General features: G+C 35.7%; 1 non-coding gene across 1 annotated transcript; it reads right to left on the bottom strand.

The window, feature by feature from the left end:
- Positions 1-10,666: 10,666 nt before the first annotated feature.
- LOC127133042 (small nucleolar RNA R71) lies at positions 10,667-10,773 on the bottom strand. Its single transcript, XR_007807038.1, has one exon. It is a non-coding gene; the product is annotated as a small nucleolar RNA R71 (small nucleolar RNA).
- Positions 10,774-11,694: the final 921 nt, after the last annotated feature.

The raw sequence follows: 11,694 nt of genomic DNA, 5'->3' as shown, positions 1-11,694 counted from the left end.
CCATACACTAGGATCAATGTTCAACTGATGACATGCTGCACTAGGGTCTATGACCAAAATCTTGTGTGGGAAACGACGAAGAGGTCAGTGTTAGCCTTTAAAAATTTGATCATTCCTTCCTTAACTTCAGTGGGTAGGTCGACCCATATCTTTACCGATCGTAATAGGTTATCGTCCAGCTGGATGAATTCGAATTCTCTATTTGGGGCTGGACATAAGCCTTTCATCTTGATCTCGGTTAAGGGATTTAACTCATCTTTTTATAGGGCTTCATCTTCGAGTATGTCGAGATTGAATGCATCCATTGCTTCATAAGCCACATTTCACTTCTCAATAATGACAGTCGTTGATAGGGGATTCTTCAGTGTTTCTTCATGTATCTGTCATGCCCCATGTAAGTCAGCTAATTCTACAACTGGATTGCAGGACTCGTTGTGGTGCTTCATTTTTTCGTGGACAAGGGAGGACACCACATCTAAAGTTGCTAAGAATGGGTCACTAAGAATTCTGATTTAGACGCTTTCACATGAAATTACGAACAAACGAACATTCACAATTCTCTTATCCTCTCTTTCTCCCACGGAAACCAGCAAGTCTACATATCCAAATGGACGAGTAGAAGAATCGGTGAATGGAAAAAGGCTTTGGCCTTCATATGGCCTCTTATATTTCTTTCTTAAGCCCAATTATGTGAAAATACTGAGATATATCATGCTACAAGAGCTTATGTCATCGACGAAGATCCCCGAGACAAAGTGATTAGAGATACTAGCAATAATGATTGATGTAAGTATCTCATTTGGATTTTCATCCACCTTCTCATGGTCTTGGAACCCTAAGATCGGTATGTTTCCCTCTCACTTATCAACTGGAGACGCTGATCCAAGAGACCTTCGTTGTGGAAATTCTTCTTTCTCGAACAAATCTTCATTGATTGTGTCTATGGCGGGGACCGAGGTAAACTTGAATTTGGAGGTTTTTATGTATTTTTGGAATTGAGATTATGAATGATTCCATCTTAGCGTAGGTGTGAAAGTGATTGGGGTTTGAATTGAAGTAGATTGAATCAGGAGGAACCTGGTTGTAGAGATTAATATGAATCATAAGTCAATTTCCACAGAAGTTGTCGCTGGTTCGTTTAGGAACTAGAATGGTTTGTGTAGACTCTTGATATGGTGATACAAATCTCCGATGTGGTTATGCATGGGCGGACCTGCAAGGTTAATACTCAAATGCCCAATTTAATCAATGGATAAAAAGGAGTAGAGTGAACTATGTTTGAAATCATACCTTTGACCGATAATTTGTATACTTTTAGATGATAGTTAGATCTGTGAAGTATTGAGTTTGTGGCCAACTCAGAACAAAAAGCCATCAAAATCATATTCCAGTATATTTTTGAATTCCTTCATTTTGTCAAGATTTTTGAAATTGTATTTATGAAGAACTATAGAGGGTTTTGGTGGGTTTAAATAACTATTTCAAATTTAAGTTTCAATCTATACTTTCTTTTCGTATCTTAACATTAGATGTCTTATTGTAACTTCCCATTCCAAATTTAGTAGCAACTTGAGCCAAGAAAGTTCCTTAACCTAAGGTCTAATAGCTTGCCTAATAGGTGGGGCTTCTACATCGGAAATATAAATTCCATTTAATGCACATCATTGAAAATATAAGTGATATTTTTTATTTAAATAAAATTTTAAAAAAGTACAACATGTGGAAGTTATTAGTAGGAAGTTACGTGGAAGTTATTAGTAGGAAGTTAAGTGGAAGTTAATAATAGTAGTTTTATTGGAAGTTATTAGGTAAATTACACAATAAAATAAGGGTAAAAATGGTAGAAAAATAAGCTACACCAAAAGAAAGTATTCCCTTTATATATTTTTATAGATGAAAAGTACCTGTACTCTAATTAGTATATTTTACTTATAAAAAATATTTCATATAATCAAGTCGCTCACATTTACGCACAATCGACAAAATTGTTTTCTTTTAGTTAAATATGAAACTTATTTATATATTTGATCTAATGCAAATAGTTTATTCATTCTGATATTGTTTTCTCTCAGATAACCTGATGCACTGGTAATTTTTTTTTTATATATGCTTCTTTGAGCAATCCATATAATTTTCTAGTATACACTACTAGTGCATCAGACTTGTAATATACTACAAGTCTACATTCTACCCGTTGGCAATCTAATATAATTTTGAGTAGGGTTTGTAAAAATATTTCGTTTGCGAAGAATAAGTTTAAATTAAAAATACAGAAAAATTCCAATTAAGTGTTAAACAAATGACTCTAAACACATAAAGGAGAGGGGGTGGATTGTGCATAAAAAAATTTATTGTTAAAGTGATAAGAAATAAATATTTTAATAAAAAACTTTGAAGAAAAATAAGATGAAGAGCAAGATAATAGATAAAATACTGAAAGTAAAAGAGACTAAGAATAAGAGAGATCTGTAGCGATAAATTCATGATCACCATGCTATGAAAAAGTTTAATGTCAATAAAATCAGAGTCGCCACCGCGTTTTTATTGTTTTCAAAGGAAAAGGGAAAAATACGAACAAAACCTAAAGATAAGAAGTTTTCAAATCAAAACTAATAAAATGTCAGAGATTACAGGTAGGGGGTTGGTTACACAGAGGGAAAGTGTTAGCACCCAAAGTGTCCTAGGTACTCCTAGGGAGCCCTTTTTTATGTGTGCATATGTGTTTGGTATAAAAGATGTTTGAGAAAAATAGAGTGTGGGGGTGAGAAAAGAATTCATTAATTATATTTTTGTGTTTGACAAGACCTTCAGACTTGTGCCTACGTACCAACATAAAAAAGGGATCAAAACCTCGTAGTTCGTGGTAACAATTTCAAAGTTGGTGAATTATTTTTAACAAAAGTTTAAATGAAATAGGCACAAAAGGCCCCAAAAGTTTGAATGGAGTTGTTAGTTCTTTTTGTCTTTTGAAATTTTAAGACAATATGATTAAGTTTATTTACAAATTTGATTTAAGAAAGAGTTTGATGATTCATTGACATAAGACCAAAGTTTCTAATCATTAAAATAAAGTCTAAGTTTGAAATCACAAGAAAATAAGATTTTTGAAGAGAGGGAGAGATTTGAAATTTAAGAAGTGAGAGAAGATGAAGAGGCTATCCTAAGCACAAATTAAAAGTTAATAGTTGAAAAGATCTGATCAATGGGATGCAATCCAACAGACAAGAATGTCATATAAAAAACTCACTTTTCCTTTGGACTTTGAATCAAGCAATAATCAAGGAGAAATTAGCAACATCCAGACATCATGAAGATCAAAGCATCAAAAAAAGATAACCACATCCAAGCAAGCAATTCCCATAGCTAGAAATCTTCTTTGTCTTCTCATGTATCAGATGAAATATTCTTTAATCAACTCAGATCAAAATAACAATTAACACCAAGACAAAGTAACATATGAATTCAAACAAAGTCCAAGGCTTGCATCAGATGAAGGCTTAATTCACAACAACTTGGTCTTAGAATGTTGGCATTGGCCAAGTCTTTTTTGCACAGAGAATGTTGCATAATCCTAAGTCCAAAAGTTCAGATCAAGATCCACAGTCCACCAGACATTTTTAGGGTTTTTGTTATTATTAAGTATTTTAAGGTCCTAAGACCACAAACAAAATCAAAATGCACAAACAAAATATATACAATCACAAGATATGACTCAAATGAGCAAAGTGAAAATGACATAAACATAAACAAGTTAAATGGAATGTAAATGACAATGAATGATAAATGACTGAAATTTAAATTGTATAAAGTAAATGACTTGAAAATAAAGCAATATCAACAAGAGTTAGTCAAATGTTAGTCAAAATTTAGTCAAGTATTAGTGATATTTTTTAATTGATTAAGTCATTCTTTGGAGAACACTCAACCATTCTTTCACAAGTATGAATCCTTAAACCAAGACATCTTCCATGAGAAGCGCTCCAACTTGGATACTTCAACAAGTATGCCACTAACTCTCATGAAACGAAAAAATGTCAAGTTTCCACACAATACCATGAAGAATGGGAGACTTACAATCCCACTTACTAGAATGATATGCCTTTAGGGTCAAATTTAGCTCTATGTTAAGCAATCATAATTGGACTTATGTAGAAGTCACAACTATCTGAGGCTGGACAATAAAAATTTAGGTGTTAATGCATGTTCGAGATTTGGCATGAAGAACCAAACTCCTAAAACATACCACACACTAAAAGAAAAGATCAAGAGGGAGGGTCATATCTCAGTCATACTTGTAATGGTTCATCTAACACAAAGTCATTGATGAACCAATTAACCTTAAGACATTAGAGATTTCTTCGAATGAGGGAACGAGGAAGAATATGGATGAAGATGAAGAGGGAGGGGGAAAATAGAAACACAAATTGACCAAGGGAGGATTTTATCAGATTAAAACCATTCATTTATTTTGGAAGATGAAATGTACATTTCATCAATCCCCTAAATCCAATGGTTTTAATCCAACCAAAGTCAAATCAACCTTGACCAAGACCCAAACAGAAATTCAAACATCACAAGACCATAAAAACGACTCAACATAATTTTTAAACATTTAATAAATTAAAAATCCAATTAAAATACATTTTTATTTGGTCAAAATCTAAAATCTCTTCAAAAACACCAAATAAATGGCCAAGAGATTTGTTCTAGGTCAAACAAGGTCAAATGACCTTAGACAAAAAATTTCATGATTTTTGAAAAGTCAGAAGTATTTTTAGACAATTAAAAATATTCACAAAAACATTTAATTCATAAAAAATATCAAAATTAATCCAAAAAATAATTTTAATTCAGAATATGAAAGAGAAAAATATTTAAATATTTTTGGTGAAGTCCCATATTTTTTGGATAAAAAATGAAATTAATATGAATAAAATAAAATAAAAGGATTAAACATAAAATCAAAAATAAAAATAAAAATAGAAAAAACAAGGGCCATTAGATCTCTCTCACTAAGTGAGGTGGCAGATCTGATGGCCACACGCTCGTGTTCCATGATGGTCTTGAGTCAAAGAGATGTAAGCGTGGCAATCAAGAGCAATGGTCCAGATTATAACATCCAATCATGATCAGATGGCCAGGAGGTGTGCCAACACACCACCGGAGATAGGGCTTCAATCATCTTCTTCGGTGACCTCCATCGGACTGGTCCAACTTCATCTCAATGGAAAATGAAAAACAAGGACACTATTTCAAAGAGAAAATGCTCAGGATCACGAATATGGCCTCAATTTTCTCCAATTCCAAGTATATAAAAAGATACAGGGATTTGAATTTTGAGGATCATGAATTGAGTTGCTTCGAAGAGATAAAAATTCTGGAAAATCACCTTCGAGGGAGCTTGAAACTTGCTTTTAATTGGCCTTGGCTTGACTTCAGAAGCTTGCAGAAGTTGAATTGGATCAAGGAAAGACTTGGATTCTTGGAGTTTCAATCTCAAAACAGAAGGAGATTTGAAACTCGATTTTCAAATGAAAACCTTCAATATTATCCTCTAATGGTGAGGGTTTGGATTGCATGTTCAAAGCTTGGGCAAGGTGTCTTTAATTCTACGCAATGAGGGTCTTATTTATAGGCAAGGCAATGACTTTCTACACATTTCCAAAATTGACCAAAAATATCAATATCTCTTGCATGCTTGCATGGCATGTGATAGGCCCATGAAATAATGCAATCAGGTCCAAAAGTCCTCATGTGCAATGCTGAAAGTGTGTCATGTGATCATGCAATGGTAATTGGAATGTGATCATGAATTTCATCCAAATGAAGCTTTATGAAGAACCCATGTGCAAGTCATCTAATTCTTGGCCAAATGAGATGATCTTGGACTTTTTGGAAAGGTGAGATAAAGGGTAAAAACTTTCATGTTGAAAACGTTTCTATTTGAAGCTTAGATCATGATGAATTTTGAGGTGGAAGTTTGGGAAATCAAACATATTTGAAAAGTTTCTAAGTACCAAGTCAAATGTTCACTTCTTCCACCTTGAATGACTTTTGCTATGGGTTTCAAATGGAAAAAGTTCCTTCACCAAAGTTGTATCTCTTTCAAACCTATTCAATTTGGTCATAAATTTGACCTTATTTGGATTTGGCATGAAGGAGTTATGCATTTTAGAAGTTGAGGAAAATCACTTGTTCAATGGTAATGACCCAAAATGACCTATAATGTTTCCTCTTGGCACATGACATTTCAAGTTGAATTTGAATTTATTCCAAGAATTAAAGTTGAATAGGACATCTTGATTTTGATCTTGAAACTTGAATGGCTTTCATATCATAAAAATTGAGCAAGTTATGGTACTTGGAAGGTGACTTCCTAACCAGGGTTCAGACAAAATGGCTTATAATCTTTCGCCATAAAAAATGACTTTACAAGAAAACATAGCTCTTGACCTCAACATGAAAGTTGTTTGTAATATAATAAATAGTAAATTTTATCTTTGAATTATTTTCATATGACAAACATTGTAGGAGATAGGGTCTAGGGAACCCCAATTTTGACCAGTTGACTTTCTCTGGTCAACCACCATGAACCAACTTGCAAACTTGAAGTTATATCGATATTTTGGACTCATGGAGGATAATATATGTATACGATAATGTTATGTGAATTATACCTTGCAATATTTAATCAAATGGTGAAGAAACTTGCTGAGGAAGTCACACAAGATACCCAGATGAATTAGGGCTTCCAAGGCAAACAAGCTTCAAACTCTTGATGATTTCTTGATCAAAATGATATGTGAAGACCACGGGGATCCATATATCATGTCTAGAGTCAATGTGAACCATCTATTGACTAGTCTCCTTGCATTGAAGGTCTCAAACCCTAGATATGAGATTGATGGAGCATGGATGAACACACACACTACCTACAAAAGAAGTAAACTATACATTGACATATTTTTGGTATTTTGGTTAGTAAGTAATTAAAGACAATGTATGATACAATAAAAATGTACTTGGTGACCTCTCCCAATGCAAACACAATGAATAAGGGGTGAGGAGGATGCCAATGTGTGATCCCAAAGCCAATGCATATGATAAGAAAACATGAGGGATCTTAGGGTCAAAATTGGGGTCTTACAGCTGCCCCTATTTAAGGACATTCTAACTGAGGATGTGAAGGTTAAAATATTTGTATCAAATCAGTAAATAACAACATATACAAACAGATTTTGGTCCCTAAGAGACCTCATGATGCATATGAATGTTAAAATAATCTTCGTGGGGAATATATTGCCACAAAGAAAAAGAATCTAGAGAGACTGAAAGTCCATAGGAGCATAGCGCGTTCCGTAAGAAACACTCACTGGGGAGACAGAGACTCTGGGGATAAAAGTTGTGCGTAGGCCATACTACGACTTGAAAACTGCTGGAGACACGAGGGGAATTTCCATGAAAATAAATTATTGGAAGGACTTAGTCTGAGGATAAGGGAAAATCTGTAGGGGAAACTGGTAGATCAGAACAAAGCTGAAATACCTGAATCAAACTCAATTGAGGAAGAATGATCTTCAACACAGGAGTACCAAAAATATATTATCTATTACCGGTTACTGGGTAGGAAGATAGTATACTCTGATAGAGGGACATCCGTTACCGATTAGGGTAAACATATCAAGGATGACTCGCTAAGAAAAAAGAGGTGTATTCGTTACCGGTTATTAGGTAAGAATAGTCTGCTGGGGAAAATGATCAAATAGGATTTACAACTACCGGTTACTGGGTAGAAGAACAAAGAGAATATCCGTCACCGGTTAAAGTGAACATATCAAGGTAACTCAAAGGAAGAGTATCCATCATCGGTTAGGATGGACATATCAAGGATAGATTATCGGGGAGAAAATAGAAATTATATCTATCAGTTACTGGATAGAATACCAAAGAGAGAATATCAGTCACCGGTTAGGATGGACATATCAAGGATAGACTCGGAGGAGAAAATAGGGTTTACAACTACCGGTTACTGGGGAGAAGACCGAAAAGAGGAAAAAATCCGTCATCGGTTAATTAAGGATTAAATTTTTAAGAAAAAAAAGCAGGGATTACAACTACCTTTTTAGTGGGTCGAAAACCACAAAAGGAAGAATGACAGTCACCGGTTAAGATGAACATATCAAGGATAGACTGCCCGGGGAGACGTGAAAACAAATTCGCTGGGGACAACAAAGGAAGTAGATTACTTCTACCGGGTATTGGGTAAAAGTAAAGTGCTCAAAAATCGAGAAGAATATTACCGATTGTAGCGGTAAATTCATGACCATCAAGTTATGGATAAGCTAGACGTCAATAAAACCAGAGTCGCCACCACGCTTTTATTATTTCCAAGGGAAAAGGGAAAAGTACGAACAAAACCCAAAAATAAGAAATTTTCAAATCAAAACTAATAAAATTCCAGAGATTACAGGTAAGGGGTGATAACACTGAAATTTACCGTATTTTCGACTCCGATTTCACATGCATTCTAGTTGTTTTATTGATATTTTGTTGTGTTATTACTATGTTTTTTTTGTTTTCAGGTCTTTACTTTAACCGGAGCCCCGGTCGAGAAAAGGAGCGAAAAAGAGCCAAAAGCCCTAAAATTTAGCATTTTGTACTTGTGGCTTCCCCCATGGCTGGCGCCATAGACCCTGCCATGACGTGTCCAAGCTCAACTTCCCTCAACTGCCATGTTCCCCACTACTTCCACTAAGGCGCCTCAGAATGGTCTTGTGGCGGGCGCATTGGCCTTGTGGCAGGCGCCACAAGAGGAAAAGTTTTCCCTCCCATTTTCAAGTTGAAGGGCCTCCTTGTCATTTCCATCTTTTTACTTCCTTATAAATAGAAACTCGAAATCACTTTTTCAATCATCTAAACTTAGATCAGAGGCAAACTCAGAGCAACTTTGTTTCACTTAGGCATATATTCAGTATTTTAAAGTGGTAATCGCTTCGCATTGGAGTGTTACCACAATTGTGTAATCAAGTCTGTGATAGAGTCTGTAATTGAGTTTGGAGCACTTTAGAAGGAAGTTAATCCTGTCGCCATTTTCATTTCCGCTTTGCAATTTACTCAACCCTCCGATTGTAGCAGGTTTTTATTACTTGTCTTTACTTTATTTATTTCTCGCACTCGCTTTACTTTATTTATTTCTCGCACTCGCTTTACTTTATTTATTTCTCGCACTCGCTTTAAATTATTTATTTCCTCGCACTCGCTTTAAATTATTTATTTCCCGCACTCGCACTACTTTTATTTAAATTAATGCACTTTTACTTTACCATGTCTAACTAAATTTATAAGGTTAGAATGTAAGGATCGAAATTGAACCGATAATCGATACAATTCTTCGTAGAAACACTTAAGGACTATTTTAACTTTCAACTTAAGTTTTCCCGCACTTCAATTCCGTTGGGTAAGATCGAAAGCCGTCCAACGTCTATCTAAACTTAATTGTTTTTAACTATTTCAAAGACAGTGAAAGCGCTTTGTTTAGTTCATTAGGAGTTTTTAATTTAAGAAGAAAAGAGATTTTAAAACTATTTTCGGACGCGTTTATAAGTTTAGAGTCTGGTTCGTAAGAACCTCTTTTGGTTAAGAAATCCAGGTTATAATACTTTTTGACTTAGTCAAGATACTATATTTCTTAAAAATAGGTTTACTACTCTAACGCAACGCGCACCTTTTTATAAGTGACAATAAGAGGGTTTGATTAGGGAGTACAACTCGGTTCTGAATACGCGAAAGCGACAGTTCCCGTTAAATTAGTTCTTTTCAAAGTAGGAAACATTGCCCATAAGTAATTCTATTAGCAAGTACTTGGATTATTAATTGATTATGTGAATTACATTGACCCTGTCTTTATTAATTAAACTTTATTCAATACTTTACTTTTCATTGCACACTCTAAAAACACCTATTTTGATTGCCTTTGATAAACACCATAACAATAGATAACGATAGATTGACACTTGGTCTCTGTGGATTCGACAATCTTTTATATTACTCTGACGCGTTCGTATACTTGCGAAAAACACCGCATCAAGTTTTTGACGCCGTTGCCGGGGACCAATTTCGTCAAATTTCATTTTCCTGTTGTTATATCATTTAGACTTAGGCTATTTCCCGCCAGTCAATGCGAAGAACTCACAGCACCGGAAGTTTAAGCTTAGTATACCCTATGGCCGAACCTGAACGTTATGCTCGCGCACGTTTATTCTTTCATAGAATTAAAAGAGCTATAGCCGAAGATCAAAACCAAAGACCTCTTAAGGATTTCGCTCAACCATCCAATGAAGAACCTAGTTCTAGTATAGTAAACCCAACCATCCCAGCTAATAATTTTGAACTTAAACCATCCCTGTTGTAACTAGTGCAACAGAGACAATTCGTAGGTCTCTCTACTGAGAACCCAAACCAACATTTAAAAATATTTCTTCAATTAGCAGACACTTTTAAAACCAATGGAGCTTCTCCTGAGGCGATATGTTTAAGATTATTCCCTTTTTCCCTCAGAGATAAAGCCCTATCATGGTTAGATTCCCTTCCACCCAATTCCATTACGACTTGGGATAACCTTAGAAGAGTTTTTCTTGCTAGATACTTTCCCCCGAGTAAGACCGCCGTTCTTCGAAACCATATAACTAGATTTACCCAAAACCAAGGAGAATCGTTGTTCGAAGCTTGGGAGAGATATAAAGAGTTGTTAAGAGCATGCCCACATCATGGCTTAGAAAATTGGTTAATCATTCAAACCTTCTATAATGGATTTCATTACAACACAAAGATGGCCATCGACGCTGCCGCAGGCGATGCTCTGATGAACAAACCTTATCCTGAAGCTAGTGCCCTCATCGAAGATATGGCTCAAAACCATCAATCATGGGGAGTCGAACGAGCGACAGTTGAGAAGAAGGAAGCCCAAGGAGGAATGCATGAACTAAGCTCTATAGACATGATGCAAGCTAAAATGGACGAATTGGCCCTTAAGGTCGAGCATATGTGCATAAACCCGAATATTGTAGCCGCAGTTTCGTCGGATTGTGAGATATGTGGAACCAAAGGACACCAATCTGCAGAATGCAGTCTATTAAACGAAACCCACTCTGAGCAAGTGAACTACACCCAAGGGAACCCATACTCGAATACCTATAACCCTGGATGGAGGAATCACCCGAACTTCTCCTATAAAAACAATAACCCTATCCAAAATAATGCACCTCCGAGACCTAGTTATCAAGCCCCAAGATCAAATCAACCTATGCAACCTGTGCCACCAAAGCCGAGCCTTGAGAAAATTATGGAAAATTTTATCACCGCTCAAACCCAACAAAACAAGGAGTTCATGAACCAGAACATTCATGTTAACAAATTGATTACTCAGTTAGGAACCAAGGTTGACCAAATAGTTACTCATACTAAGATGCTTGAAACCCAGATCTCTCAGGTAGCTTTAAATCAAGCCCCTCAGACTACACCTGGAGGACAATTCCCTGGACAACCTCAACAAAATCCGAGAGGACAAGCCAATGCCATCACCCTACGAAGTGGGAACGCTTATGATGAGCCACCAAACCCTAGATTGAGTGAACCCGAAACTTCTAAGGAATGTACCAAGCCCCCAGACAAAGTAAAGGAACCAGAGGAATCTGA

The sequence above is a fragment of the Lathyrus oleraceus genome, chromosome 3 (genome assembly GCF_024323335.1).
Source record: "Lathyrus oleraceus cultivar Zhongwan6 chromosome 3, CAAS_Psat_ZW6_1.0, whole genome shotgun sequence".
In the NCBI taxonomy this organism is placed as follows: domain Eukaryota; kingdom Viridiplantae; phylum Streptophyta; class Magnoliopsida; order Fabales; family Fabaceae; genus Lathyrus; species Lathyrus oleraceus.
This window is presented reverse-complemented; position numbering and strand designations above follow the sequence as displayed.